We start from the raw sequence: 27,188 nt of genomic DNA on the forward strand, positions 1-27,188 counted from the left end.
GATTTCGCAAATAGTGATTTTTGCATTTGGGATGATGAATCCCAAATGCAAAAATCGCACTCGCAAAGGGCCAGATTCTCAGAATCTGGCCCTTTGCGAGCTCAATTTCGTTTCATGAATCGGGCTGATAGTGATCTACATCAGGTAGTCAGTGTATTTCCTGGCAAAAAAGCAACAAGGATTGCCTCTATGTCTTTGCTCCCAGATTCATCAAGGGGTCGATCATGCGCAAAAAGAGATAGTGCTATAGATTTATTTAGGTATGACTGATAAGATCATGCAGCCTATCGTTTAAGGCAGGATGTCTCTATGCTGCTGACTGAGAGTGCTGGTATGTTTGTAACGAGAACATTCACTGGCGCCATATGAAATGGGAGGTTCTGAGAAGAGATATGCTAATTCAGTTTTTAACTGACCCAAAATGGGATTCCAGTCTATGATATCAGAAAGTAGTTTATATTTGAATAAAAGTGTCTTCCTCATTCATGAAATCCCCAATATCCAAATGTTCTAACAATATATGTGAGTTCCAAGTTGGGAACATATATTTTCATACTCTTTTAGCTCCCACTGGATGGTGCTGTTGATTTTAAAAATGTCCTTCATTGAGTTAAATATTGTGCAAAGTAAGTTTATGTTTAAACAAGAAGAGATCTAACTGAAAGAAATAATTTTTTGTTCAATTAGGGCCAGATGTAGATAATCAGCATTTACCGATTCTAAAATACCGAATTATACCGATTCGGTATTTTAGAATCGGTAAATGCTATGTAGGTATCCAATCGGTAAATGTTACTGAATCTGTAAAATTCGGTAAATACCGATTCGGTATTCCCCATTCATTCCTATGGGCCTTAAGGCCCATAGGAATGAATGGGAATTACCGAATCGGTAAATACCGATTCGGTAAAAGGGGGGAAACATTGAAGGGTGGCAGGGTGTCACTTTGACACCCTGTTGCACCCCATAATTGTGTATGGGTGCACATGTGGCACACATACATGCCCTGAGGGCATGTATGTCTGCCACATGGCACTGTTATTATTTGCATAAATTTGCATTTTTTAGGGTTTTCTAAATTTACCACCAACTTGTAGTTGGTGGTAAATAACGAATCCTAAAATGGGAAAATCACTCATTTGAGTGCCCCCTACATATCAGGATTCGGTAATTTACCGAATCAGTATTTAAGAATTCGGTAATTTACCGATTCCTTAAATTACCCATTCGGTAAATTACCGAATCCTTAATTTAGGCCCCTACATATGAAAAGCCTAATTCCGGTCGGTAACGGCCAAGATTCGGTAATTTCGGCTGTTACCGACTGGAGGTTTCCTTGTGGTAATGCATTTGGTATAAGTTCAAGTTCAAGTTCAGAATTTGTATAGCACACTACTCACCCAGAGGGTCTCAAGGCGCTTGAGGGAGGGAGGTGCTTTACTTATCGAATATCCAAGTTTTTAGTTTAGTTGCTTTCTGAAGGAGAGGTGGTCCTGTGTAAGGCAGAGGTGGGTGGGGAGAGAGTTCCAGGTCTTGGCCGCTAAGTAGGAGAAGGATCTTCCCCCCATGGTGGATCTGTGGATGCGAGGAATTGCGGCGAGGGCTTGATTGGACGATCGTAGTTGGCGGGAGGGGGTGTAGAAGGATAGTCGCGTTTTGAGGCATTCGGGACCAAGGTCGTAGAGGGCTTTGTGTGCGTGGGTGAGGAGACGGAACGTTATTCTCTTGTTGACAGGGAGCCAATGGAGATCTTTCAGGTGGCCGGAAATGTGAGCTTGCCGAGGGATGTCCAATATGAGTCTGGCTGAGGCGTTTTGGATGCATTGGAGTTTTTTCTGTAGTTTGGCTGTGGTTCCGGCGTAAAGGGTGTTTCCGTAGTCCAGTCGGCTTGTGACCAGTGCGTGGGAGACCATCTTTCTTGTTTCGGTGGGGATCCAATGGAAGATTTTTTTGAGCATGCATAGGATGTTGAAGCATGATGATGAGACGGCGTTGACTTGTCTGGTCATCGAGAGGGAGGAGTCCAGGATGAAACACAGGTTACGTGCGTGGTCCTTAGGTATGGGTGCGGTTCCCAGGGCCGGTGGCCACCATGAGTTGTCCCAGGCAGAGGGGGAAGACCCTAAGATGAGGACTTCCGTTTTGTCCGAGTTTAGTTTTAAACGGCTATTCTTCATCCACTCGGCTACTTCTTTCATTCCTTCGTGTAAGTTGGTTTTGGCGGTGTTTGGGTCTTTGGTGAGGGAGAGGAGTAGCTGGGTGTCGTCTGCGTAGGAGATGATGTTGAGGTTGTGTTGGCGTGCGATGGATGCGAGGGGACTCATGTATACGTTGAAGAGGGTGGGACTGAGTGATGATCCTTGTGGTACGCCGCGGATGACTTCGGTGGCCTCTGATTTGAAGGGGGGAGGCAGACTCTCTGGGTTCTCCCGGCAAGGAACGAGATGATCCATTCCAATGCTTTTCCTTGTATTCCGACGTTGCTGAGGCGTTGTATGAGGGTGCTATGACAGACTGTGTCGAAGGCTGCGGAGAGGTCAAGTAAGATGAGGGCAACTGTTTCTGCGTTGTCCAGTAGTGTTCGGATGTCGTCTGGTGCTGCGATGAGGGCGGTTTCGGTGCTGTGTTTGGCTCGGAAGCCGGATTGTGAAGGGTCGAGGGATTTGTTGGATTCGAGGAAGGCGGTGAGCTGACTGTTGACGGCTTTCTCAATGACTTTGGCGGGGAATGGGAGGAGCGAGATGGGGCGGTAGTTCTTAAGTTCGGTGGGGTCTGCTGTGGGTTTCTTCAGAAGGGCGCTGAGTTCGGCATGTTTCCAGTTTTCCGGGAAGGTAGCAGAGTTGAAGGAACAGTTGATGACATCGCGGAGATGGGGTGCGATGATGGAGCCTGCTTTGTTGAAAATGTGGTGAAGACATGGGTCGGTTGGCGATCCTGAGTGGATGGAGTTCATCAGGTGGATGGTGTCTTCGGTGGTGATTGGGTTCCAGGCGCAAAGGTTGTTAGAGTGCGGTGTTGGTTCGGAGGTGGGTGGAGTGGACTTGTCTTCAGACTGGTTGTCAAAGCTGTTATGTATTTCAGCGATTTTGTTGTGGAAGAATGAGGATAGAGAGTCGCAGAGGTCTTGGGAGGGAGTAATGTCGTTGGTGCCGACGGTGGGGTTAGTAAATTGTTTGACGATGTTGAATAGTTCCTTGCTGTTTTGGGCATTGTTGTCAAGTTGATCCTTGAATGCTGATTTCTTGGTGGATCGGATCAGTTGGTGGTGTTTGCGGGTGGCGTTCTTGAAGGTGACTAGGTTATCAGTGGTTGGGTTTTTTCTCATGGTTTTCTCGAGAGTACGACAGAACTTCTTGGATTTCTTAAGGTCATCGTTGAACCAGGGGGCTTTTTTGCTACCTTGCTTGATTAGATGGTTTTTCAAGGGTGCTAGTTCGTCGACGCTGTGGGTGATCAATTGTGTGAGGTTAGTGGCTGCTTGGTTTGGGTCCGATGATTTCGCAGGGGGGTTTTGGTGAAGCGATGTGAAGAGCTGGTTGGTGGTGATTTTGTTCCAATTTCTTCGAGGAATAGGTTATGGGGGGTTGTGGGCCGTGGACTTTTTGTAGTTGAAGTGAACGCAGCTGTGGTCCGTCCAATGGAGATCTGTGGTGTGATCGAAGGAGATGTGCTTGCTGGAGGTGAAGATAGGGTCGAGCGTGTGTCCGGCGTAGTGGGTGGGGGTGTCTACAAGTTGTTTGAGTCCGAGATTGGCCAGGTTGTCCAGAAGGGTGGTGGTGTTGCTGTCGTTTTTCTTTCCCAGGTGGAAGTTGAGGTCTCCCAGTAGAATGTAGTTCTCGGAGGGGAGGGCATGTGGGCTGATGAAGTCAGTGATGTCTTCGCTGAATTGTGTGCGGGGTCCTGGTGGTCTGTAGATGAGGGTGCCTCTGAGTGTGGTTTTGGGGTCGGTGTGAATCTGGAAGTGAAGGTGTTCGGCGGTAGCGAGGTTATCATCGGATTTGGTTGTGATGCGGATGGTGTTCTTATGGACGATGGCGATGCCTCCTCCTGTTTGGTTGGTGCGATCTTTTCGGATGATCTTGTAGGCGTCCGGGATGGCTATGGCGATGTCGGGCGCTGATGAGGCGTTCATCCATGTTTCTGTAAGGAAGGCGACGTCCGGCGATGTAGTGTCGAGTAGGTTCCAGAGTTCAATGGAGTGTCTGTGGACTGAGCGGGTGTTGAGCAGGATGCACTTTAGGTGGTTAGTGTCGGAGCTCTGTTTGGAGTATGTGGGTTTGGTGTGGGTCCTGATGCAGTCGAACTTGCAGGAGGGGCAGGTGAAGGGTCCATGGGTGTGTCCTGGGGCGTCTTGGTAGCAGTTTGGGAGTTGGCCGGGGTTAAGGGCTGAGAGGGTTGCGGCGTCGTATGTTATGCGGGTGGAATGGGTACTGCGGGGGCTAGGGGGTCTGGCGCTGGGCGCGGTCCAGGCGCGGACGGGCGTAGACGGGCTTACCTGTGGCGCGTATGGGGCGCGACCGCTGCGCGTGAACGCTGCGTGCGAAGGCATCTGTCATATGCGGATAGTGGAGGGGGAGGGGCGAGGGAGGAGCAGCTGGGAGGCGGGAGCGGGGTGGAGAGCCGGGCAGGGAGGCACAACAACAACAACATGGCAGCAAACCAAAAGCAAAACAGGATTGGGGCACAATTAGATTAAACGCAATGAAAATGGCAGTGGCACCGGCACAATCAGGCACAAATGAAATATACAGGCAGCACAGCACAATTGAACAGATCGTTAAAGCGCACTTTGGCAATCTAGCGCTACGATATTATTCTAATGAGCAATCAGAAAATATACGGGCAGCACAGCACAGCACAATTGAGCAGATCGTTAAAGCGCACTTTGGCAATCTAGCGCTACGATATTATTCTAATGAGCAATCAGGAAATATACAGGCAGCACAGCACAATTAAGCAGATCGTTAAAGCGCACTTTGGCGATCTAGCGCTACGATATTATTTTAATGAGCAATCAGGCAATAGTAGTTGTGGAGGCAAGGCGAGCTAGCAGGCAGCAGTCTGGCAGTAAGCGCTACGATACCAATCGGCATGCAGGGCAGGGAGCAGCGTGAGGAGCGACCGCTTTTGTTGAGACCAGGACGGTCACAGCGCTACAGCGGAAGAGCGGAGCCTAAACTATCAGTGGGAGGGAGGAGCAGCTGGGAGGCGGGAGCGGGGTGGAGAGCCGGGCAGGGAGGCACAACAACAACAACAAAATGGCAGCAAGCTAAAAGCGAAACAGGATTGGGGCACAATTAGATTAAACGCGATGCAAATGGCAGTGGCACTGGCACAATCAGGCACAAATGAAATATACAGGCAGCACAGCACAATTGAGCAGATCGTTAAAGCGCACTTCGGCAATCTAGAGCTATGATATTATTCTAATGAGCAATCAGGCAATAGTAGTTGTGGGGGCAAGGCGAGCTAGCAGGCAGCAGTCTGGCAGTAAGCGCTACGATACCAATCGGCATGCAGGGCAGGGAGCAGCGTGAGGAGCGACCGCTTCTGATGAGATCAGGACGAAGTTGATGCCCCAGTGAAGCTTTTTTTGTGAGGACTGCCAAGGGATGTGGGGACTCAAGAGAGAGGTGGGTTTCAGATAGATTGATTCAGGTAGTCTTCTCATGTCCACGGTGATAATGGAAAGAGGATTTGACATTGAAATTGGGCACAATATTTGACCACAGTCAAACAGCTTATTACACCTTAGACATTTTGCTTGAGGCACACCCTCATTTGGATATGGGGTCGGATGAGAAACAGCAAGTGCTTGGAATGAGGTTCAAAAATGAGGGAATGCAGGTGCACAAGTTAGCGCCACCCACACAGCGGAGAACAAAATTGAGATTAAAAAACACAGCAAATGAGATCTATCTGTATTATGGAACAAACAAAATGGTTTAGAAATATAGGAGTGCAGGAATACCCAGCTGCAACTGGTCAGCAGGGCACTTCAGAAAAAATGCCTCTTGAAGCTTGTTGAGGCCCAGACGTGGGTCCTGGTTTCACTCTGCCACTGGAAGCAAGCAATACTTGGCTGAAGAGCACATAACAAGGTCAAAACCAGTCCTGGATTGCGTATGTTCGGTTCAGGGAGGACCTGGCCTGGCAGTTCAGGATGGAATCTTCCCATGAGCAAAAGTGTTATGACTGATTTGCATATTGCTGGTCCCAAACTGAAGTGGTATGGTGGGGGAAAAACGATGGATTGGAATGTGACCCAATCGATTGCCAGAGCGTTAGATTAATTCAAGCATTCGATCCATCACCTTGTTGTTTTTTTCAGTTGATGCCCTTAGTGCACCGGGTATGCTGAGACTTGGGTTCTGGGCTCACTGTGCCACTGGAACCAAGCTATACCCTGCTGAAGAGCCCATAAGAAGGACAAAACCAGTCCTGGGTTGCTTGTGGTCTGGTTCAGGGAGTACCTGGCCTAACAATTCAAGCTGGACTGTTCCCATTAGGAGAAGGATCAAGACTGATTTGCATATGGCTGGGTCCAAACTGAGGGGGCATTGCAGGCGAAAATCGATGGATTGGGATGCGGCCCAAATGATTTCCAGTGGCTAAAAATAATACCAGCATTCCATCCATCACCTTGTTTTTGCATTTGATGCCCATAGTGCACTGAGTATGCAGAGACATCGGTAAACATCATTTACCACAAAGTTTTTACAACGCGGTACCTTTAGTACGCATCCCTTACAACGCAAGTCGTTACCACGACTTGCGCTGGAGGGCGCTAAAGGATTAAAAATAGTAAACTTACTATCCCAACACCTTCCCTAGGGTCCACGGGTACTGGTGTTAGAATAGTAAATTATACTATTAGAAATCCGCACCCCCAACGCAAGTCGTGGTAACGACTTGCGTTGTAAGGGATGCGTGGTAAAGGGATGCGTTGTGACGGTACGCGTTGTACCGTCATACATCCAGAGACATCGGTCCTGGAATCACTTTGTCACTGGAACCAATTTATACCCATCTGAGGAACCCATAACAAGGGCAAAATCTGTCCTGCGTTTCTTGTGTTCTGGTTCAGGGAGGACCTCGCCTGGCAGATCGGGCTGGACTTTTCCCATGAGGAACATTGTCAAGACTGATTTACATGTGGCTGGGTCCAATCTGAGGTGGCATGGTGGGCGAAAAATGATTGATTGGGATGCAGCACAATGGATTGCCAATGGCTGAGATTAATTCAAGCATTTCATTCATCACCTTGTTGTTTTTGCAAAAGCACAACGCACCAACTGTGGTTATCTGGTCACCAGACGTAGACAAAGTCACAAGTTCAGGCCAACTCTGATGGAGTGTGGGCTGGATACAGGGGCTAAGTTAGGTCGACTGAACAAGATACCATAAATCGTGCTCACAGAGCATTGTGAGATCCAGCATCGAGGATTTGTGTCGCACAGGAGCTGTTCCAAGCAACTGTGAGCTGCGATGCAAGGTCCTGCATCGTAGATGCCTTGCACAGCAGCAGTTCTGACGAAGACGCTGAAGAGTCTTGCATTGCGAGGTTTTGTGTCATCGCCAAGAATGCCATCGACGAAGGTTTGTGATGGGAAGTCCTGTGCCAGAGATGCGTTGTACAGCAACATTTCCGAAGAAGCTGCAGGCTGAGATGCGAGGTCCTGCATCAGAGAGGCATCATGTAGTGGGGGTTTCAAGGTGGAGCTGCGAGGAAATGAATCATGCTGCATCGCTTCTGCCCAACAGACCACAGCTGGGTTGGCAGAGCTCAACCAGCCCCACTGCTAATGGACAGGGACTTGGATGGCACCTCTTCCCGGCCAATATTCACAGCAGACAGAGTCCAGGTGCTGGGTTCAAGACGGTGGAGCCTTTTCTGTGCCTGAGGCTGTAATCAGGAGGCCAGTCAGCTAGCCCTTGGAGTACTCTGGTGGTCCTGGGTTGAAGATGCAGGTCCAGCATGTCTCACTCAGGCAGCAAGCAGCAAGGCAGCAGAGTAGCAGTCCTTCTTGCAGCAGAGCAGTACAAAAGTCATTCTGAGTCTTTCACAGGTCCAGAGGTGTACTGAAGAGCTGGGTCTGAGGGTTGACCATTTATACTTGGCAACAGCTTTAAAGAAGGAGAAGGTTCTGGAGGTGTATACTCCTAGAGCTGTTTAAAATTGCCTGCATCCCTGCCCTTGCCCAAATTGTCTGGGGGCACAATAGACTGGTGTAAAACCTTTTGTGAGTGTGTGTGAGGCAGAACCTTTGTGCTGTGCGAATGCGGTAGGTGACAGACCCTCTCCTTCATCATGTCAGAGATGGCCCACCCTGCCAACATCTATTCCCCCTTTGTCTCACTCTCTGGGAGCAATACACAAAAACCGACTGGCAGCTACACCCAGTCATGAGACCCAGATACCGGCACCACATGTTTGAGGAAAGAAAATTATTTGCATATGGCTGGGTTCAAACTGGAATGGCATGGTGAGCAAAAAAACAATGGAGTTAGGCTAAGATCTCTGTACGGGGGTGAATGTATGACATTGTTCTGCATTCTGTCCATCAACTGTTGTTTTTGCATTTGTCACCCCGAGTGGGACGGGTATGCTCAGACGTGAGTCCCGTGATCTCCATGCCACTGGAATCAAGCTATCTTGGCTGATGAGGGCTGAAAGCCTGAAACCGGACCTACAATGCTTGTTTCCAGTCCAGGGAGGACCTGGCTTGGCAGTTCGGGCTGAACTTTTCCCATGGGGCGCAGGGTCAAGACTGATTTGCATATGGCTGGGTTCAAACTGGAATGGCATGGTGAGCAAAAAAATGATGGATTTAGGCCCCGATCTCAGTACTGGGGTGAATGTATGACATTGTTCGTCACTCTGTCCATCAACTATTGTTTTTCCATTTGTCACCCCGAGTGGGACGGGTATGCTCAGACGTGAGTCCCGTGCTCTCCATGCCACTGGAATCAAGCTATCCTGGCTGATGAGGGCTGAAAGTCCGAAACCGGTCCTAGGATGCATGTTTCCAGTCCAGGGAGGACCTGGCTTAGCAGTTCGGGCTGTACTGTTCCCATGGGACACTGGGTCAAGATTGATTTGCATATTGCTGGGTTCAAACTGGAATGACATGGTGAGCAAAAAAACAATGGATTTAGGTCCAGATCTCTGTACTGGTGTGAATGTATGACAATGTTCTGCATTCTGTCCATCAACTGTTGTTTTTGCATTTGTCACCCCGAGTGGGACGGGTATGCTCAGGCGTGAGTCCCGTGCTCTCCATGCCACTGGAATCAAGTTATCCTGGCTGATGAGGGCTGAAAGTCCGAAACCGGTCCTAGGATTCTCGTTTCCAGTCCAGGGAGGACCTGGATTGGCAGTTCAGTCTGGACTGTTCCCATGGGGCACAGGGTCAAGACTGATTTGCATATGGCTGGGTTCAAACTGGAATGGCATGGTGAGTAAAAATACAATGGATTTAGGCCCAGGTCTCTGTACTGGGGTGAATGCATGACATTGTTCTGCATTCTGTCCATCAACTGTTGTTTTTGGAGCTTTCTAGAATTAACATTTTTAGAATTGTGACCTAAAATCCAACTTTACCATTACAGACCATTTTAAATAACAATTCTTTAGAACCTAAACTAAACATTCCTACCTGCTCTCAATTGAAAGCTAGCACGTAAAGGTAATAAGGTAACCCAATGGTATCCTAAGGGAGAGGCAGGTCTTGCAGTAGTTAAAGTGTATGGAAGAGTTTTTCACTACTATAACATGTAAAACTTAAAAGTACAGGTCCAACTTTTTAAAGACACTGCGCCCTGCCCTTTGGGCTGTTGTACAGGGCCTACCCTAGGGATGACTTATATGTATTAGAAAGGAATGTTTAGGCTTGGCAAAAGGTTTATTTTGACAGGTTGAATGGCAGTTTAAAACTGCACTCCACGCTGCAGTGTCAGGCCTGAAACATGGTTTAAAGGATTACTTAAGTGGGTGGCACAATATGTGTTGAAGGCCACCAAGTAGCATTTAATTTACATGCCATGGTTACATTATACCAAGCATCTTCTCCAATATGCTACTGTCAGCATTTTGCCACAGGTTTTTCATTTGCCAAGCATTACTTTTAGTTTGCCAGTGCCAATGTTTTGTCCCACATGCCTATCATGAGAAGAGTTGGCTCCCATATGCCAGTGCCAGCACTTTGCCCTGGATACCTGTATAAGTCACAGATTACCTTCAGTGAACCAGGGCAAAAGGCAGAATTACAAGCATCATATCACACACTCATGTTCACATGAATTCACTCACTCACCCTCATTCACAATCATTCTTACTAAATCTCTTGTACTCATTAATCCTCGCTGATTAATACTCTCACGAATACTTACACTCACATTTACTCACTCTTACCCTCACTCACTCATTCTGACTGACTTATTGTCAGTCATTCTTAGTCATTCACCCTCACTTTCACTCACATTCACTCTTACAGATAGTTTCTCATTCACACACACTAGTACTCATTCTTATTCTCACTCACTAACTCTCACTTACTTTGACTCATTCTTACTCACACTGATTTTTAGGTTTAAAGCATTTTTATTAAAACGAAAGAAACACGGGGAAGGGAAGTAGGAGGTCAAGGTTACATACAGTACAATGAAGAAAAAGAGACATGTTGCAGCAATTCTGGTCGGAAGGGGGGAGGTCGGTGGTCCAGGAGGGGAAGGGGAGGCATCAACTGTAAGGCAAGAAGGCAGTGCGCACAACCCTCCTATATTCCCCGACCCCCAACCAAAGCTAAGAGTAAGTAACTGTCTGCAACACAGCAAAACACAACGCAGTCCCTCCAAGCCCCCCGCCCCCAAAAAAGGAAAAAGAAGAAAATACCCCAACATTCCCATCCAATGGCCCGTAATAGAAGCATCCGCCCCAAACAGCCTACCCCCAACCCCTAATCCCCCCAGCCCCATCCCTCCTAGTCTGCCGGGGCCGCCGGTGGCGTCAGCCTAAGAAGGCGCAGGTACCTCGGACATGTGAGCTCCCGGAATTCTGTGGACAGCAGTGCCAGGAAAGGGTGCCAGAGCTCCTCGAACTGATCCACATTTCCAGCCACCGTAAGCGACATCTTCTCCATACCCAGTACCTGCCAGAGTCTATGTAGCCAACCAGTGATGGAGGGGGCAGTGGAGGTGCGCCAGTGAATAAGGATATTTTGGACCGCTGAGCCTAGCGCAATAGCAATCTGCCTACCCCTGCGGGACTTCAGCGGGTACATTAAGTCGTTGGGCAGGCCTAGTAAGACATACGCCGGGAAGCGCGGCAGCTCAATCTCAAAGTGTCTATCCACTTCATCCAAGACCTCTTTCCAGTAAGCAGTCAGTACCGGGCAGTCCCACAGTATGTGCGATAGAGTACCCTCCTGTCCGCAGCCCCGCCAACATCCCTTGTCAGTGAGTTTGTGCATCTCATAGAGCCTCTCCGGGGTGTAATACCAGTAGGTGGAGACCTTAGTAAAGGTCTCCGTCAGCCCAGTGTGGTATGCAGAGTGCCTCGCCCGATATGCGATCCTGTCCCACTCCTTGTGACTCAGGGTCCTGCCCAACTCTCTGTGCCAGCGCTCCCTCCCCGGATTATGGTAATGAAACGTCGGGGGTTGGAGAAACTTATACAGGTCGGAAATAAGCTTGGCCTCCGAGGTCCGGGTCACTAGCCACCGCTCGTAAGGAGTGATCTGACGGGCTGCAACGTCGCGCACCTGGGGTTGGAGAGCCCAGTGGCGGACCTGCATGTAGCGCAATCTGTCTACCTCCGTCAGGCCAAACTCCTGTCGAAGTTGCTGGAAAGGAAGCACCCCCTCCGGTCCGTAAATCTGAAAAAGTGCCCTGCAACCCGCGCTCACCCAGTGGGAAAAAGCTCCCGGCTCTAAGCCCGGAGTAAAGTCCGGGTTACCAACTATAGGTGTAAACGGTGATGGGAAGGTAGTCAGCCCGTGGAGCTCGCAAACCGCATCCCACACTCGCAGGGGAACCCGGGTGACAAAGGAGGCGCAGAGGTTAGCCGGGCGATGTGCGCGCCGCAGGAATGGAACCTCCTGAAGGGTACGTCCCGCTACCGCCTGATCCTGAAAAAGCCAGTGCTTGTCAGATTCCCACCTGCTCCATTCCACCAAATATCGAAGCTGCGCCGCCTGAAAATACTTCCGGAGATCCGGGATACCAAGGCCCCCCGCCTCCGGAGCAAGCATAGAGAGAACTCTCTTCATCCGAGGCCTGCGGCCTTGCCACACGAAACGGGAGATGTCAGCCTGCGCTTGCTGTATCCAACCCACAGGGGGCTGGAGCGGTAGAGCGCGAAAAAGATACAAGATCTGAGGCAGCACCGTCATCTTCACCGCTGCGATACGGCCCAGCCACGAGAGCAGGCCCTTGTTCCATCGGCCGAGTTCCTCCTTAATCTTCTTGCTAAGGGAAGAGTAATTTGCTTTAACCATTTCAGACAGCGAAGGCGCCAGCAGGATCCCTAGGTATGGCACCGTGGAAGAGGACCACTGCATGGGGAAAAGACGTTGAAGGTCTCTCCTGGTGTCCGCGGCAAGCGACACGTCCAGGGCAGCCGATTTAGCCATATTCATCTTAAAGCCGGCCACGCGTGCAAAGGCGTTCAGTTCCTGGACGCAAGCAGGGAGTGACCTCCTGGGGTCATCCAGGGTCAACAGGACATCGTCCGCATAAAGGCTGACAGTATGGGTATATTGACCCATCTTAACCCCAATAGCGTCCGGATTATCGCGTATCCTCTGGGCAAACGGCTCCATGTAGATGGCGAACAAGAGCGGCGAGAGGTGGCAGCCCTGTCTCGTACCGCGCTCAATGTCAAAACTGCTAGAGCTGTGCCCATTGACCCGTACCGATGCTGAAGGTCTTTTATAGCAATTGAAGATCATGGTGCGGAACTTCTCGCCGATTCCCAGTTTCCCGAGAACCAGCTCAAGGTACGGCCAATGAACTCTATCAAAGGCCTTCTCCGCGTCAACCGACAGTAACATCCGCTCCCCCGGGACGCGCGAGGCCTTTTCTAATATGTGTGTCACCCTCTTGGTGTTGTCAACTGTCTGTCTCCCGGGTACAAAGCCAGCCTGGTCCGCCTCCACCAGACCCGGTAGGTGCAGTCCAAGTCTGGCCGCTAGGATCCCTGTGTAGAGCTTAAGGTCAACATTCAGAAGCGAAATAGGCCTATAAGAACCACACAGGGTCCGGTCCTTCCCGGGTTTCGGGATAACGGACACAGTCGCGGAAAGAAGGTCCGGCGGAATAGCCCCCGGTTCGGAGAAGGAGTTGAACAGGCGAGCCAGGATAGGCGCCACTGTGGAACAGAAGGTTTTGTAAAACAAGGCCGTGTAGCCATCCGGGCCTGGGGCTTTACCATGTTTCAATCGTGCTATGGCGGAGATGACCTCCTCCACATGTATGTCCCGCTCTAGGTGATCCGCTTGGGCGGGCTCTAGTACCGGGAGGGTCACCGACTCCAAATAATCCTCAGCGTCCCTCGGTGAGGAGGGTTCCGCGGCATATAACGCCTCATAGAAGCTACGAAAGGAGTCCGCCACCTCCGCGTCACCGGAAACAGAAACCCCGTCTGCACCCACTAGCTCCTTCACCACATTGCGTTGCTGCGCAGCCCTGAGCCGGTGGGCCAGGAGCTTACCGCATCTGTCCCCGCCCGTGTAAAAGGCATGCTTCAGACGCAACGCCGCATATTCCGCTCGATCTAGGTCCAGCGCAGAGAGGAGTTTCCTCGCCGCTTTCAACTGCCTCCAGACTCGAGGAGCCCCCGTGCGGCGGTGAACCTGCTCAAGTTCCCTGACCTGCGCAGTCAGTTCGTCCCTCTTACATTGCCGCTCCCTGTTCTCGGCCGAGGAGATAGAGATAAATTCCCCCCGCAGGACCGCTTTCAAGGCCGCCCACTGCGTCGCCTGAGACGTGTCGGAGTTGCCATTGTGGACCAAATAGTCCTGAATGACCTCCTCCGCCCGCTTCACGACCGACTTCTTATGTAGAAGGGTATCCCGAAGCCGCCACAACCCTCTGGAGGGGGGGGCCGCCGGCCATGTAAAGACGCCGGAAACCGGTGCATGATCGGACAGGGACAAGACCCCAATGTCCGCCGCTGTGGCGGCCGTGCGCAGCGGCCCACTCACCAGGAGGTAGTCCAACCGCGAATAAGTGCGGTGCGCGTGGGAGAAATAGGAATAGTCCCTATCGGTGGGGTGCATGACGCGCCAGAGGTCATGCAGGTCCAGCTCTGCAATCCGGTCTTGCACCACGCGGGAAAGCTCCCCCGTCTGTGGGGAGCGCTGGGCAGACCTATCCATAGCCGAGTTGAAGACAATGTTCAGGTCTCCCCCCAAGACAACATGGCGATCGGGCGAGGCAGTGACGTCCACCAACACTGAGTCTAGGAAACGATCCTGGTGATCATTCGGGCTGTAAACGGAGCCAACCGTGAAGGCAATACCCCCTAGCCGCATGCGATACGCTAGGAGCCTCCCCTTTTGTTCGGCATATTTGTACAATACCTCGCCCCTAAAAGAGCTAGCTAAAAGAATGGCTACGCCTGCAGTCTTGGTCGCCGCTGAAGAGAAGAATTGGGTGGGAAACTTGGCAGAGCGCAGCCTATGACAATCTTTGGGTAGCAGATGAGTTTCCTGCAAAAGGCATATGTCCGCTTGCGTCCCTTCTAGTAGGGATAGGATCGCTCTGCGCTTCACGGGATTGTTCAGACCCTTAACATTAAGGGTCACCACTTTCAGGGACGGCATCTCCCCCAGGGAATCGAAGCGCTGTGCAGCAGGCGAGGGATCAGCGGAGGGGGCGCGCGGGGCAGGCGCGCAGGGAAGGCCAGGACCGGCCTCACGCGTGCTTGGGCATTATCGGACGGGACCCCACCAACAACAAAACAACTCTTACGCCCTCCCAAAACCAACCCATGGCAACTAGCCAAAACCACAAACAAAGAAAAACACCCCATTGTCTCAGTCCAGCCCGAACGGGCAAGTCTGTAGAAAACAATCAAGTGGACGTTCAGCCACTCACCTCCAACTGTTCCCTCCCAACCCCCAGCCCCAACCCAGCATCGTAGAAGCTAAGCAGCTCTCCCCCCGGAGTGAAATCAGGCCGTCAAGGCCACGCCGTTGGAGTCAGGCAAGTTCCTGGCCACCGTTCTCAGGGCTTCTTCCATATCTGCCCTGATGGTAGGGGAATCAGGGCGACTCACAGTCGCTGACGATCTTCTCCTCGTCGATCTCCGCCGACTCCGTCTCTCCGAGCGCCTCCATGTGGGCGTCGCTCCGTCTTCCTCCGTGGCCGTGAGACCCAACACCCCACAGATGTCTTGGAGGGAGCGCAGCTGGTGTAACACTCCGTTCCATCGAAAGATGAGGCGGAAGGGGTGACCCCAGGAGTAGGGCGTCTCATGCTCCCGCAGAAAGTCCGTAGCAATCCGGAAGGACCTGCGCTTCTGCAGCGTGATGGCGGACAGGTCCTGATAGAGCGCCACAGGCCGCTCTCTGAAAGTGAGAGGCTGCTTCCCGCGGGCCTCCGCCATGATGCGCTCCTTCAAGGGGAAATCGGGCAGGAACGCCAGAATGTCCGGTGGGGGTGCTGAAGACTGGCGCTGTCGGCCCACTCTGTGCGCTCTGTCTATGCGGATCGAGAATTCTGCGTCCTCTCCCAGAATCTCCCGGAACAAGTCCTGTAGATAGGCCACCAGATCTGTCCCCTCGTCCGCGGATGGGACACCCCGCACCCGGATGTTGTTCCGTCTGGACCTGTTCTCGAGGTCCTCAGAGTGGGCCTGGAGCTCGACACACTGCTCTCGGAGACGGAGAACGTCCTGCTGGAGATGGACTATCTCCTCGTCACGGCGCTGGGCCGCCGTTTCCACCGTGTCTACACGCTCACCAAGGCCCTCCACCTCCTTGCGCACTTCCCGCACCTCGCTGGCCACCTCCTTCTTCAGCGTTTGGAAGTCGTCCTTGAGGGAGCTAAATAAGTCCTCCATAAAGGACCTCGTGACCGGCGGTTCGCCTCCAGTTGCGTCTGCCGAGGCCCGGGAGGACCCCGGCGACGGCTGCGTCCTGTCCCTTAGCTGCTGGGCCCTGCTGAGCATGTCCGGTAGAGTGCGATCACCCCTTCTCGAGCCTCCTCTCCCAGTCATCGTGGCCACTGCAGTGGGCAAGGCTCAGGGCCGGCCGCTGTAGGTGCGTTCAGTCACCTGCGGGCACCAGATGTGAGACCCCGCCAAGGACAAGGGTGCTGCGTCACAGGCGACAAAATGGCGGCTCAGGCCGGGGCGAAACAATCGTTGTACCGACCAAGGTGGCAATGAGGGGGGGCCAAAGTCAGGGTCTTTCAGAAGTGCACCCCATGGGTGATCAGGACATGAGCCAATGCAAAAGTGGGCACCTACCCGCCAAAGGTACGGGTGGGGGTCGCCAGCTCCAGCTCCTCAGGGAAAAGATGGCGGCAGGGCGGGGCCCGATAGAGCGGCCTGTGCTGGCGAGACCGTCGGCGACCCCCGGGGCACAATAAGCAAGGAAAGTCCACCGCTAGAGTTCCACAGTTCCGCCAGTGGGTTCGCCCAGGTCCGCTGCCGCGTAGATGCCTCCGTCCCTCTCCACCAGGTCCGGGGCCCACGCCTCGCCATGCACCGTTGTCGGTAGCGAGGGGCCAAAGTGCCAGCTAAGGTCCAGGGTCTGCTGCGCGTCGGTGGTACCGGTCACGGAGGCCTCGGCCGGGGAGCGCTGTTATTCTCCGGAGCACGTCGGGACCGAACACTCGGGATCACCAGCTTTCAGCACCAGGCCCAGCCGAGGCGCCTGGACAGCACTGCTATACGCTCCGCCTCCCAGGCTCTCCTCCGTGCTCCGAACTTTAACCAAACTTTCGGGGTGCTTCCCCCGGGGCGATAGGAGTCAGAGTAGTATCAATAGGTGCACCAGGAACTCCGACACATTCCTCTCACCCGCAAAGCAGCCGCGGGGGGAGAGAAGCGCTGAAATCGGGGCTCGAGCTGAGCCGGGCCGGAGGAGCTACGGGAGGAAGCGTCCGCTCACCCCGCCATCTTGGCCACGCCCCCTCACACTGATTTTTAGAGTGTAGACAAGTTGATGTAATAGATTATTCCAACTATTGTGAATAAAAAGCTTTCAAGATCATTCTGCGTTTCTAAGCTTTTGCAGTTCCAAGGTTCTTCCTCTGTAGTTCTGCTGTGCAGATTAGTCATATTCATTAGAGCAAAGCCTCATTGTAGAATGTTTCATATTTTGTTTGAGCATCTCCATGTGGCAATAGTATGGAAGGTGCTTGTGATTTTCTAAATGTGGGATGTGCTTATGTATTAAGGTAATGACGTTTCAAATTCTGATTTGCCTAGACAGGTGATACTTTAGATTTTGCTGCAACGATTCTCCTGTTTTACTTATTTGTTAGACAAGAATTGTGTATAAGAACCTTCTGGTTTTGGGGGGGGGAGACAGATGTTTATGGAGTTTTGATGTTGACTTTTAGGGATGCTGACTACACTGTATAACTTTACATTGAAGCCTTCATGGCATTTATTTTGTATCATTTGGTATTAAGAATTAGATTTAAATCCTTTAACTTTTCTCTGATTTAGAACTAAATTGTTGAGTGGCCTCAATTATTTATTTCTGTTACTCTGCTAAATTGATGTCAGGGAAGGATGCCTTTTCGTGCAAGATCAACCTGTGGGAGAACCATCTGAGGTAAATTTTGAGTGAACTGAATTTTGGCTTGTCTCACATATTGAGTTATGGATTTGCTTCAACATCTCCCCTGCCCCACCCCCTAAGTAAAGCATATAGCTTACATCTTTAATTACATACCTGAGAGAGTCACTGGTCCTGGATTTTCTGGGTATTGTAGTTTTGTTCCTAAGGACACATATTTCTTAGAGGTTTTTCCTATTTTATGATCTCTGGCTTCTGCTACAATAAAAACAAGAAAGGAAGTCATAGTAGGAGCCACTGGTCTTGTGATAAATTAAGGGGCAGTACACACAGGATTGCATTCTGATATGTGTCCCTGAGCAATGAATACATACAGATAGTGAACCTATTTCTATCTCCTCTTGCTCATTTTCTCTCCACTGTTTTACAACCATACTTTATCAGGTGGCAAGCAGCAGTGCAAGACCATATATTTTACAAGTTATGATAAGAGCAAGAATAATCAGTAACCACACACCAACTCTATGTTGTGGCCATTTCTTCTTTGTTATTTTGTGAGACCTGTCTTTGCATTGCACCAATAAAACGAGTCGTTATTGGTGGTACTGTCATTCTCCTGAAAAAGTATAGCACAGGTAACATGCTTTTTGACCGAAAACGTGAATTTAGATGTATTTTTTTGAGTAGGATGGTACTTCTCGGATTGTGTACTTCTACTAATGTTTATCTTTGTTTTCTTCAACAGATATATTGAGGTCTGTGTTCTATGTAATATTGGCACCTATTGATAAATGCCACACAATATTCCTATTTTTCTTTTGCTTTCTAAAATATGATGGTGTGCCACATAAGCACAGTAAGTAGTAGTTGTTGTTATAATATGGGTTCATGATTCAAGGTATTATATCATCCTTGTGAGGACAGGATGCAATACTCAAACCTTTTTTTTTGACAGCTTATAAAACATAACACTTGTATTGCATTATCGCTCAGGCATATTTTCTGTACAGAATATACATTTTATACTTTTGGAGTGTAAGTGCACATTTCTATAGTCCATTATTCAAGCAGGTCCTTTAGCTCCTGGCAGATTCGAGACGTTTCTGTGTGAAGATAATGCAGCGGCCTTGTATGAGAGCGTCATACAATTCTAACTGATAACCTTCCATGTTTGTCTGATCCAGTGATCTTGAAAATATTTTGACACTATCTTATAAATAAGCGCATTCTGCCCCTTTTTTCTCTGCTAATGGACGAGATGTAATCCCATTCTTTTGCTCATTCATGTTTTTGCCTCAGAAGAGTCAATTCAATTCAATTCAATTCAAAAAGACTTTAATCGGTTATAAAACTTTGACAACCATAAAAGTACATAAAATCACAGTTCAGAGTCAATTCACATATGTCAGTCGGTATATAAAATAGTTAAAAATACAGAGACTCATAGCTAAAAGGAGTTGTATTTAAACAGATATCGTTTGTCTTGAGTGAAAAACATTTCTAAGAAATACAGAAACAGATGCCACTGAAAATATATCTTCAAGTTTCTGAATGGCTAGGAAGGCTGGTCGACATTGTCTAAGATTCAAATATTTTAAAATGGGCATGATCCACCTTTGCCTTGGTTCAGTATAGAATTTACAGAAAAATAAGATATGAATATCTGATTGAGTGGAGGTATTATCACACGGGCATTTATATAAACCAGTAGACCAATCATTGATGGCGGGAAAACTTAATAACCTGAATACAATCCCAAATCTAAATCTTGTTAGCAAAGACCTTTCATGTGCCGTCATCCTTAAGGTAAGTAGGGTTGTATTGCCTGTGAAGTTAAGGTCAACTGGTGAGCAATCACAGTTTTTTTAGTCAATTCATTTTGGTCTCTTACATTCGCCAGGTAAGCAATACATAAACTTTTTAGCTCTTTCCTAGGGATTTTTGCCATTGACTTGGGATCATCCTAGAATTCGTGGTAATTGATGTAATCACAAAAAGTTTTAATGTATCTCAACCATTTCACTCGATGAGCGTCCTCCAATTTCAGGGCGTCCCCCAGTATAAGACAATTTAGATGACACTCGTCGGTGGTCCAGACCCTGTGCCACAGAAGAACCAGTTGCACCCTAATAAGATCTTCCAAAAAGGGCATGCCGAGTTCAGTGTGGCAATTATGGGAACAGTAAGGAGATATCGCAAAAAGCTGTTCTCAGTCAGCTGCAGGCTAGAAACATTAAAATTACCCCAGATTCCCACACCATAAATTGCCACTGCAACGCAACTGGCTTTATAAATATGTAGGAGCTCATTTACAGGTCTCTTTCCCATCTTTTTGCTAAACAGTTTAAGGGCCATAACAGACTTGGCGAATAGCATATTTCTACTTTTGATAGCACTATTCCATTGCCCTGTGCAGTCAAACAGTATACCTAAATAAGGGAAATTAGAAACATGATCCAGTGGCTTTTTATCAATAAACATGGTTCTTTTCATCAGTTTAACATTAACGCCACAATTCATAGAAAAGGTTTTAGTGCAGTTCACCTTCAAATCTAAATTGGTCATGAAGGTGGAAAACGATGTAATCATGGTTTGCATCGCCTCGGGGGTTCTTGCCATCAAGACTGCATCGTCTGCATAGATAAGTGCTGGGATACGGTGTTGCAATGCTGTAGGCATATCTATACAGTCCCTTAATAAAATATTCTCCAAACCATTAATGTAAATAGAGAATAAAAACGGGGCAAGGACCCATCCTTGTCTTACCCCCCTCGCGATATTAAACATTCTAGTGCACTCTCCTTTAATTCCATATCTAATCATAGCCCTTGCTGCATTATAAAGCTCTCTTAAAAAACAAATAATGTTATCGTCAACACCCAAATGAATTAAAATTGACCATAATTTAGTGTGGTTAACACAATCAAAGGCAGAGGTCAAGTCCACAAAAGGTAAAAACAACCTTCCTCCCTTGACCTTGGTATATTTTTCCACAAGTATAAATAGGTTAAGTCCCTGATCTATAGTCCCAACTCCTTCTCTAAAACCATATTGCAGGTCACTAATAATCTTATTCTCATTGGCCCATGACTGCAGCCTATCTAAAATTATCCTACCAATAATTTTGACTGTAGAATCAAGCAGAGATATTGGGCGGTAACATGTACAACTAGCCCTGTCCCCCTTTTTAAAAATGGGTACAATAATAGACTCGTACCAGGTACTAGCAAGGCCCACCATGCAAGCAGCATTCAGGAATAAAGTAAGCAGAGGTGCCCAAAATGTTACATTATTTTTAAAAATATCTATCGGGACACCATCTTTGCCCGGTGCCTTGCCCCCCTTACTTAAGTTAATGCCCTTGATTACCTCATCCAGCATAAAAGAGAGATTCATCCCCTCTTTATTATTTGGCAATAAAGGTACCTCCTGCACCGGCAGTTCCCCTAGAAGTTCCACAGGCCTATAGAGTGCCTTGAAGTGCTTCACCCAATCATCCTCTGAAATGACAATCTCTAGCCGCGCCTTAGAATCATCTTTAAAAAATGGCGCGTTGACTGCCCTTTAGAATGCAGTTATGTCCTTCGAATCAGAGGCGTCTTAAAGTGCCACCCATGCTTAATTTTTCATCTTGGCCCTTCTCTGTTTAATAGCTAATTTGTAATTTTTACGAAGCTCCCTAATCTGTTTAAAATCTCTATCTTGTTTATTCAAAGCCCGTTTAAGTTTAGTATGTGCCTTAGTGCACTCCAGATCAAACCAGCCCTTCTTTCTATTATCATGATTTCTTAGGTTGACCCAAAGGCCTTCCTTAATGCTTGTTATAATAAGTTTAAAATTGTCAAAAACTACAGTGTCCTCGGACCCCATGTCCAAGCAAGTTTTGAAACAATTTTTTCTCTCCTTAATCAAGTTACCAATAAACTCTTCAGGTATGACCTTGGACCATTTTAGGGCATAGCCATTCTGTCTTGAAATTTCAATATTTTCAGATAGGAGCTTAGGGATACTGTCTACAGGGGCACAAGGATCTATAATTTCGACCCTAATGGGAAAATGATCACTTAAAGTGATGTCCAGTACACTGTAGTTAACTACACTATCCCCAAAGCAAGAAGAGATCAGAACATAATCAATTAGAGAAGTTAACCCTCTGCCGTTAAAGGTTGCAGAGAACGGGACCTCTGGGGGACACAGTTTGTTTGCAAAACCTAGATCATTCGTGAAGAGAATCTCATTCAAAGCATCCCCCTTACAGGTATGTTCAAAGTGTGTCAGAATGGACTCCTTGTCCACCGTTAAACCACAATTTCCCTTACCAGCTCTATTAGAGTGCAGTTAAAATCTCCCCCCATATAACGACGAACTCCTTACGTTCATTGCATATTATCGCATTAAGTTCGGAGCTTAAAGTTTTGAACACTGCAATCAAATCAGCAGAGGGAACATTGTTATACAAGTTAACAATCAAAATACAGAGAGCATTATTCAGATGTAAACCAACAATATGGTAATAGCGAATATTGTAAAAAACCTCCATGTTTTTTCATTTAAAACAATTCGAGACATATGTGCAGAGCCCACCCTTGGCTCTGCCATGTGATGAGCCAATGGCTGGAATAAAAACAGTCTTAAAACCATTAATATGGCAAACTTCCTTAGCCCAAGTTTCTTGGAAACATATCACATCATAATTTTTAACTAGATCGGACCAAAGCGGATTATTCAATTTGGATCTAAGTCCAGCAATATTCCAAGAAATGAAAGACCATTTATCCTTTGACTCAATACTCAAGTCATGATTTAAGTCGATGACTATATCTATACTGCTATCTGTAGAACCCTTACTTGTAAACGGGTCCCCCCCAGATGCAGCATCAATTCTTTCTAATTGGGAATCATCTGGATAAAGTATCGGCCACCCTCCTAGTTCTTGGGTTTCCTCAAATACCGATAGTGGCTTAGCTTGGGTGTCATAGGATTATTTAACACATGTAACAGTTACCTGGTCCCGTGGTGGTCAGTCCACCCCACCCAACCCTGACAGGCAATCAAATCTGTTATAGGTTGGGACAGTGAAATGATGATAATTATAATGGCGAGTCGGCAAAAAACCTCCATGCATCATAGGTGCCATTGGAGCATTAAAGCGACTTCCATTATATATAGACCTCACCTCATTGAATGGTTCATATGATTTTAGGTTACCAGGAACAATGGGGGCCGCAGGGTAAAAATAGCTCAAATCCAAATAAAGGATTCCTCCTCTGTTGTTATAATTAGGGAAACCACTAATGAACTGGACCGTTCTTGGGTCCCTAAAATTAACAATAATACAGTCTCCTTTAATATTCTTCGCTATGTGGCCCAACCAGGTTACTCTCCGTACAGTGATAATTTCCCCCCGCAAATCAGGTCTAAGGGGTCTGTTTTGCCCCAGCCAGTATATAACTTTGTTTTTTAATTCGTTAATAGATTCAACCTTGTTAGTTTTCCATTCCGGCACCCCAGCCAACACAATTACATAGGGGTGACAATCCGGGGGAAGATCAACTCTCTTCTTATGTCCTTTACTTAAGGGAGCCTCTATGTTAGCTATTTCTGATACCGTTTTGCCAGAACCTCTGGGTAAGCCTATTTTATGGGAGACTACGTTACTATCGCTCTCTTCCGGGGGGACCAGTTTGTGATCCTTAGCTTTTGACTTCCCACTTGTTTGCTCTGATTTTTCTTTTATAACTAGTCCCTGCTTCTTTCTAGGAGCGGGATTCGGTTTATTTTTGGGTAATACAGGAGTGCTGATACTGGCAGATGTATGATCCCCTAGTTTTTTCAACATCTCCGAATTAGCTCGTACAATTACCTCGAGGATTTCTAGGTGTTCACCTATCTTTCTAGTCCGTTTCACCAATTGGAGAATTAAACTCTTGACCAGGTGCTCTATATTTTCCAATGAAAAGGTGATTAACCCTAGTATTAACAGCATCATAAATTCATCACTAGCCACAGCATAAATCCCCAATGAATGGAAGCTTGCTGCAGTCAAGCCTTTCCAGAAAAAGGCCCTATCGGATGTAACCACCCTCTCCAACCTGCGTCCCATTTCCTTGCTACCACTGGTATTCAAACTGGCGGAAAAATTCGTGAATAGCCAACTCACGAATTTTCTGGAGGAGAATAACATCCTGCACCCAAACCAGTCAGGGTTTCGGTCGAAACATTCTACCGAGTCTGCCCTGCTGTTTACAGCAGAGACCCTACAAATTGCCATGGACCAGGGAAAGAAGGCTGTCCTGATTTTACTCGACCTGTCGGCAGCCTTCGACACGGTCTCACACACCATCTTAGTGGATCGGATGATTACTGCAGGAAAAGGAGGGGTGGCTCTGGCTTGGCTCAGAAATTTTCTTAACAACAGATGCCAAGTCACAGTCTTGGGCCCATTTCAATCGGAAGCTAAAGTCATCAGCTCTGGGGTCCCTCAGGGCTCTAGCTTAAGCCCCATACTCTTCAACCTGTACATGGTACCCCTGATTGAGTTAATTGCGTCATTCCAGATTAGCACAATATCGTACGCTGACGACACGCAGCTCATTCTGGTGTTGGATAAGGAACTGCCTGGTGCCGAGGAAAACATGAAAAACTGCGTAAAGGCTACGTTTGACTGGATGACTAACAATCATCTCAAATGAAATTCCGGTAAGACGGAAATCTTGCCGTTTGGAAATCAAAATCTGTTTTTCCCGAAACACTGGTGGCCTGACGATGCTGAAGCCCCCCCCCCAGTACCATCTTGTGTGCTCGAAACTTGGGCATCAAATTCGACGACCAATTGTCCTTTAAACAGCAAGCGGTGGCCGTAGCTGGTATGTGTTTCCACATAATTAAATCTTTGAGGAAGTTTTTTGATCTTCTTCCTCTGCCAGCCAGGAAAACGATCGCAGTTGCTTTAATAACTTCGAGGCTGGACTACTGTAACAGCCTATATGCTGGAGTCAATAAGTCCATACTCCACAGGCTACAGATGGTCCAGCACGCAACTGCCCGGTTGGTGCTACGGTGGCCGCGTAAGTCATCTGCCTCGGCCGCACTTAATGCGCTTCATTGGCTACCAATTGGCAAAAGGATCTTATTTAAGATCCTTCTGATCACATTTAGAGCCTTTCAACTGCAAGGGCCCAAATATCTGTCCAGTGGCTAAACGGTATCACCCTACCCGCTGTTTGAGGTCTGCTGGCCAGAACCTGCTAATAGTCCCCAGATTTAGGTTGTCAACTAAAGGAGGGAAATCTCTGTTTGTCCTGGGAGCTAAGGCCTGGAACAAGCTTCCGTTGCACCTTCGGTCACTGTCCCATGAAAATCACTTTAGGAAATCCTTAAAAACTTGGGTGTTTTCCCTCACAGATGCTGCGTGCAGGGCACTAGTGTAAGGTATATGTTCACCGAATGGCTTCTTTCCCTCCAACCTATTTTCATCTGGGTTGGTTGAGCGCCAAGATACTCCTTGGAGTGGTAGGAGCGCTATATAAGTGTCCATTACATTACATTACATTACATTACATTACATGAACATGTGGTACTTCTGGGATTTGTGAGCGGTCTTTCAATTATCTTAACAATAGGGCTAGTAGGATTTGAGTTGGGCTTATTCGGGTGGGTAGGTATCTTATTCCTATACGTTCTTGGAAGAAACTGTTTTTTATTTTAATACAGGAGCCTTTCTGTTGGTTTCCGCCACGCTTATGTTTTAAAGCGACAACCTGAGGTTGTACTACGTGGCTACTATCTATTAGCTGTTCCCTAAATGATAATTGACTTTGACGTCTGCCCAGAACTTCACCAAAACTTGGCTTTTTGCCCTTTAGGCTGCTTTCCCTGTTTCTTTGATTCTGCTGATCCGTTTTTATATTACTGTGTTGTGTTATTCTGCTACAGGTTTTCAATAAAAGCGCCGGGACACTCTTTGGTGTAGCCGCGCGCTATAAGCGATAAAATTAACATAACATAACATAACATAACATAACTTGGATAGGCCATATAGGATTCTAGGCTCGGGTCAATCCCACTTATGTCGAGGATAGTCGAAAGGTCTAGTTGGTGGCTAGCTATTTGATAGCTCTGCGTACTTTGAATGTGAGGTTGTTCAGGTGAAGGAACAGTAGCAATACTCCCTAGTGACGATCTTTTCAAGAATACAGGGTCAAGAGATAGCTGCTGTTCAGTTAAAGCTATTTCCTTCTCCAGTACAATAACAGCTTTGGTAAAGAAGGCGTCTATATTACCAATGACTCCTCCTCCAATTACCCCACTACCTACTTTATTCCTTTTGGAGGTAGTTAACGCCATAACTATTGGACCTATAAGTGTGCCTCAATTTCAGTCAATAATACAAATACACCTTAAAACTAAGTTTAAAAAAACAATTAAACAATTATATATTAAGTCTTACTGAATTCAGAAACATAAAGGGGGTGGCCCAGTCCAGTCTCAGTCAGTTTCGGACTGGCTCAGATGGGCCCGCCCTTGGCCCGGGCTTCGCCCGGCGTCGCCTGCGCGCGTGCCGCGACGCGGAGGCTGGTCCTGTTTTTGTAGCGCCTCCGGGATCGGAAGTCCAGTGCTGCGGCTGCTTCCTGCAGCAGAGCCCCCTGGGAGTTGTAGTCTCCCCTGCACAGCGGCCGCGCCGAGATGTATGAGGCAGCGGCGGCGAGGGGAGACAGAAGCTGGGGCACAGAGAGTGATGCGGGAAGCGCTGGCGGTAGTTTTCAAGGCAGGTTAGTTGTTGGCACCCACTCCCCGGAGGCTGGTCCCGTTTTTGTATTGCCTCCGGGCGCAGAAGTCCGGTGCTGCGGCTGCTTCCTGCAGCAGAGCCCCCTGGGAGTTGTAGTCTCCTCTGCACAGCGGCTGTGCCGAGATTGATGAGGCAGCGGCGGCGAGGGGAGACAGAAGCTGGGGCACAGAGAGTGATGCGGGAAGCGCTGGCAGTAGTTTTCAAGGCAGGTTAGTTGAAGGCACCCACTCCCCCGAGGCTGGTCCCATTTTTGTAGCGCCTCCGGGCGCGGAAGTCCAGTGCTGCGGCTGCTTCCTGCAGCAGAACCCCCTGGGAGTTGTAGTCTCCCATGCACAGCGACCGCGCCGAGATGGTTGAGGCAGCGGCGGCGATGCGAGACAGAAGCTGTGGCACAGAGAGTGATGCGGGAAGCGCTGGCAGTAGTTTTCAAGGCAGGTTAGTTGAAGGCACCCACTCCCCCGAGGCTGGTCCCGTTTGTGTGGTGCCTCCGGGCGCGAAAGTCCGGTGCTGCGGCTGCTTCCTGCAGCTGAGCCCCCTGGGAGTTGTAGTTTCCCCTGCACAGCGGCCTCGCCGAGATGGATGAGGCAGCGGCGGCAAGGGGAGACAGAAGCTGGGGCACAGAGAGTGATGCGGGAAGCGCTGGC

Source organism: Lissotriton vulgaris, chromosome 5 (assembly GCF_964263255.1).
Source record: "Lissotriton vulgaris chromosome 5, aLisVul1.2, whole genome shotgun sequence".
Taxonomy (NCBI): domain Eukaryota; kingdom Metazoa; phylum Chordata; class Amphibia; order Caudata; family Salamandridae; genus Lissotriton; species Lissotriton vulgaris.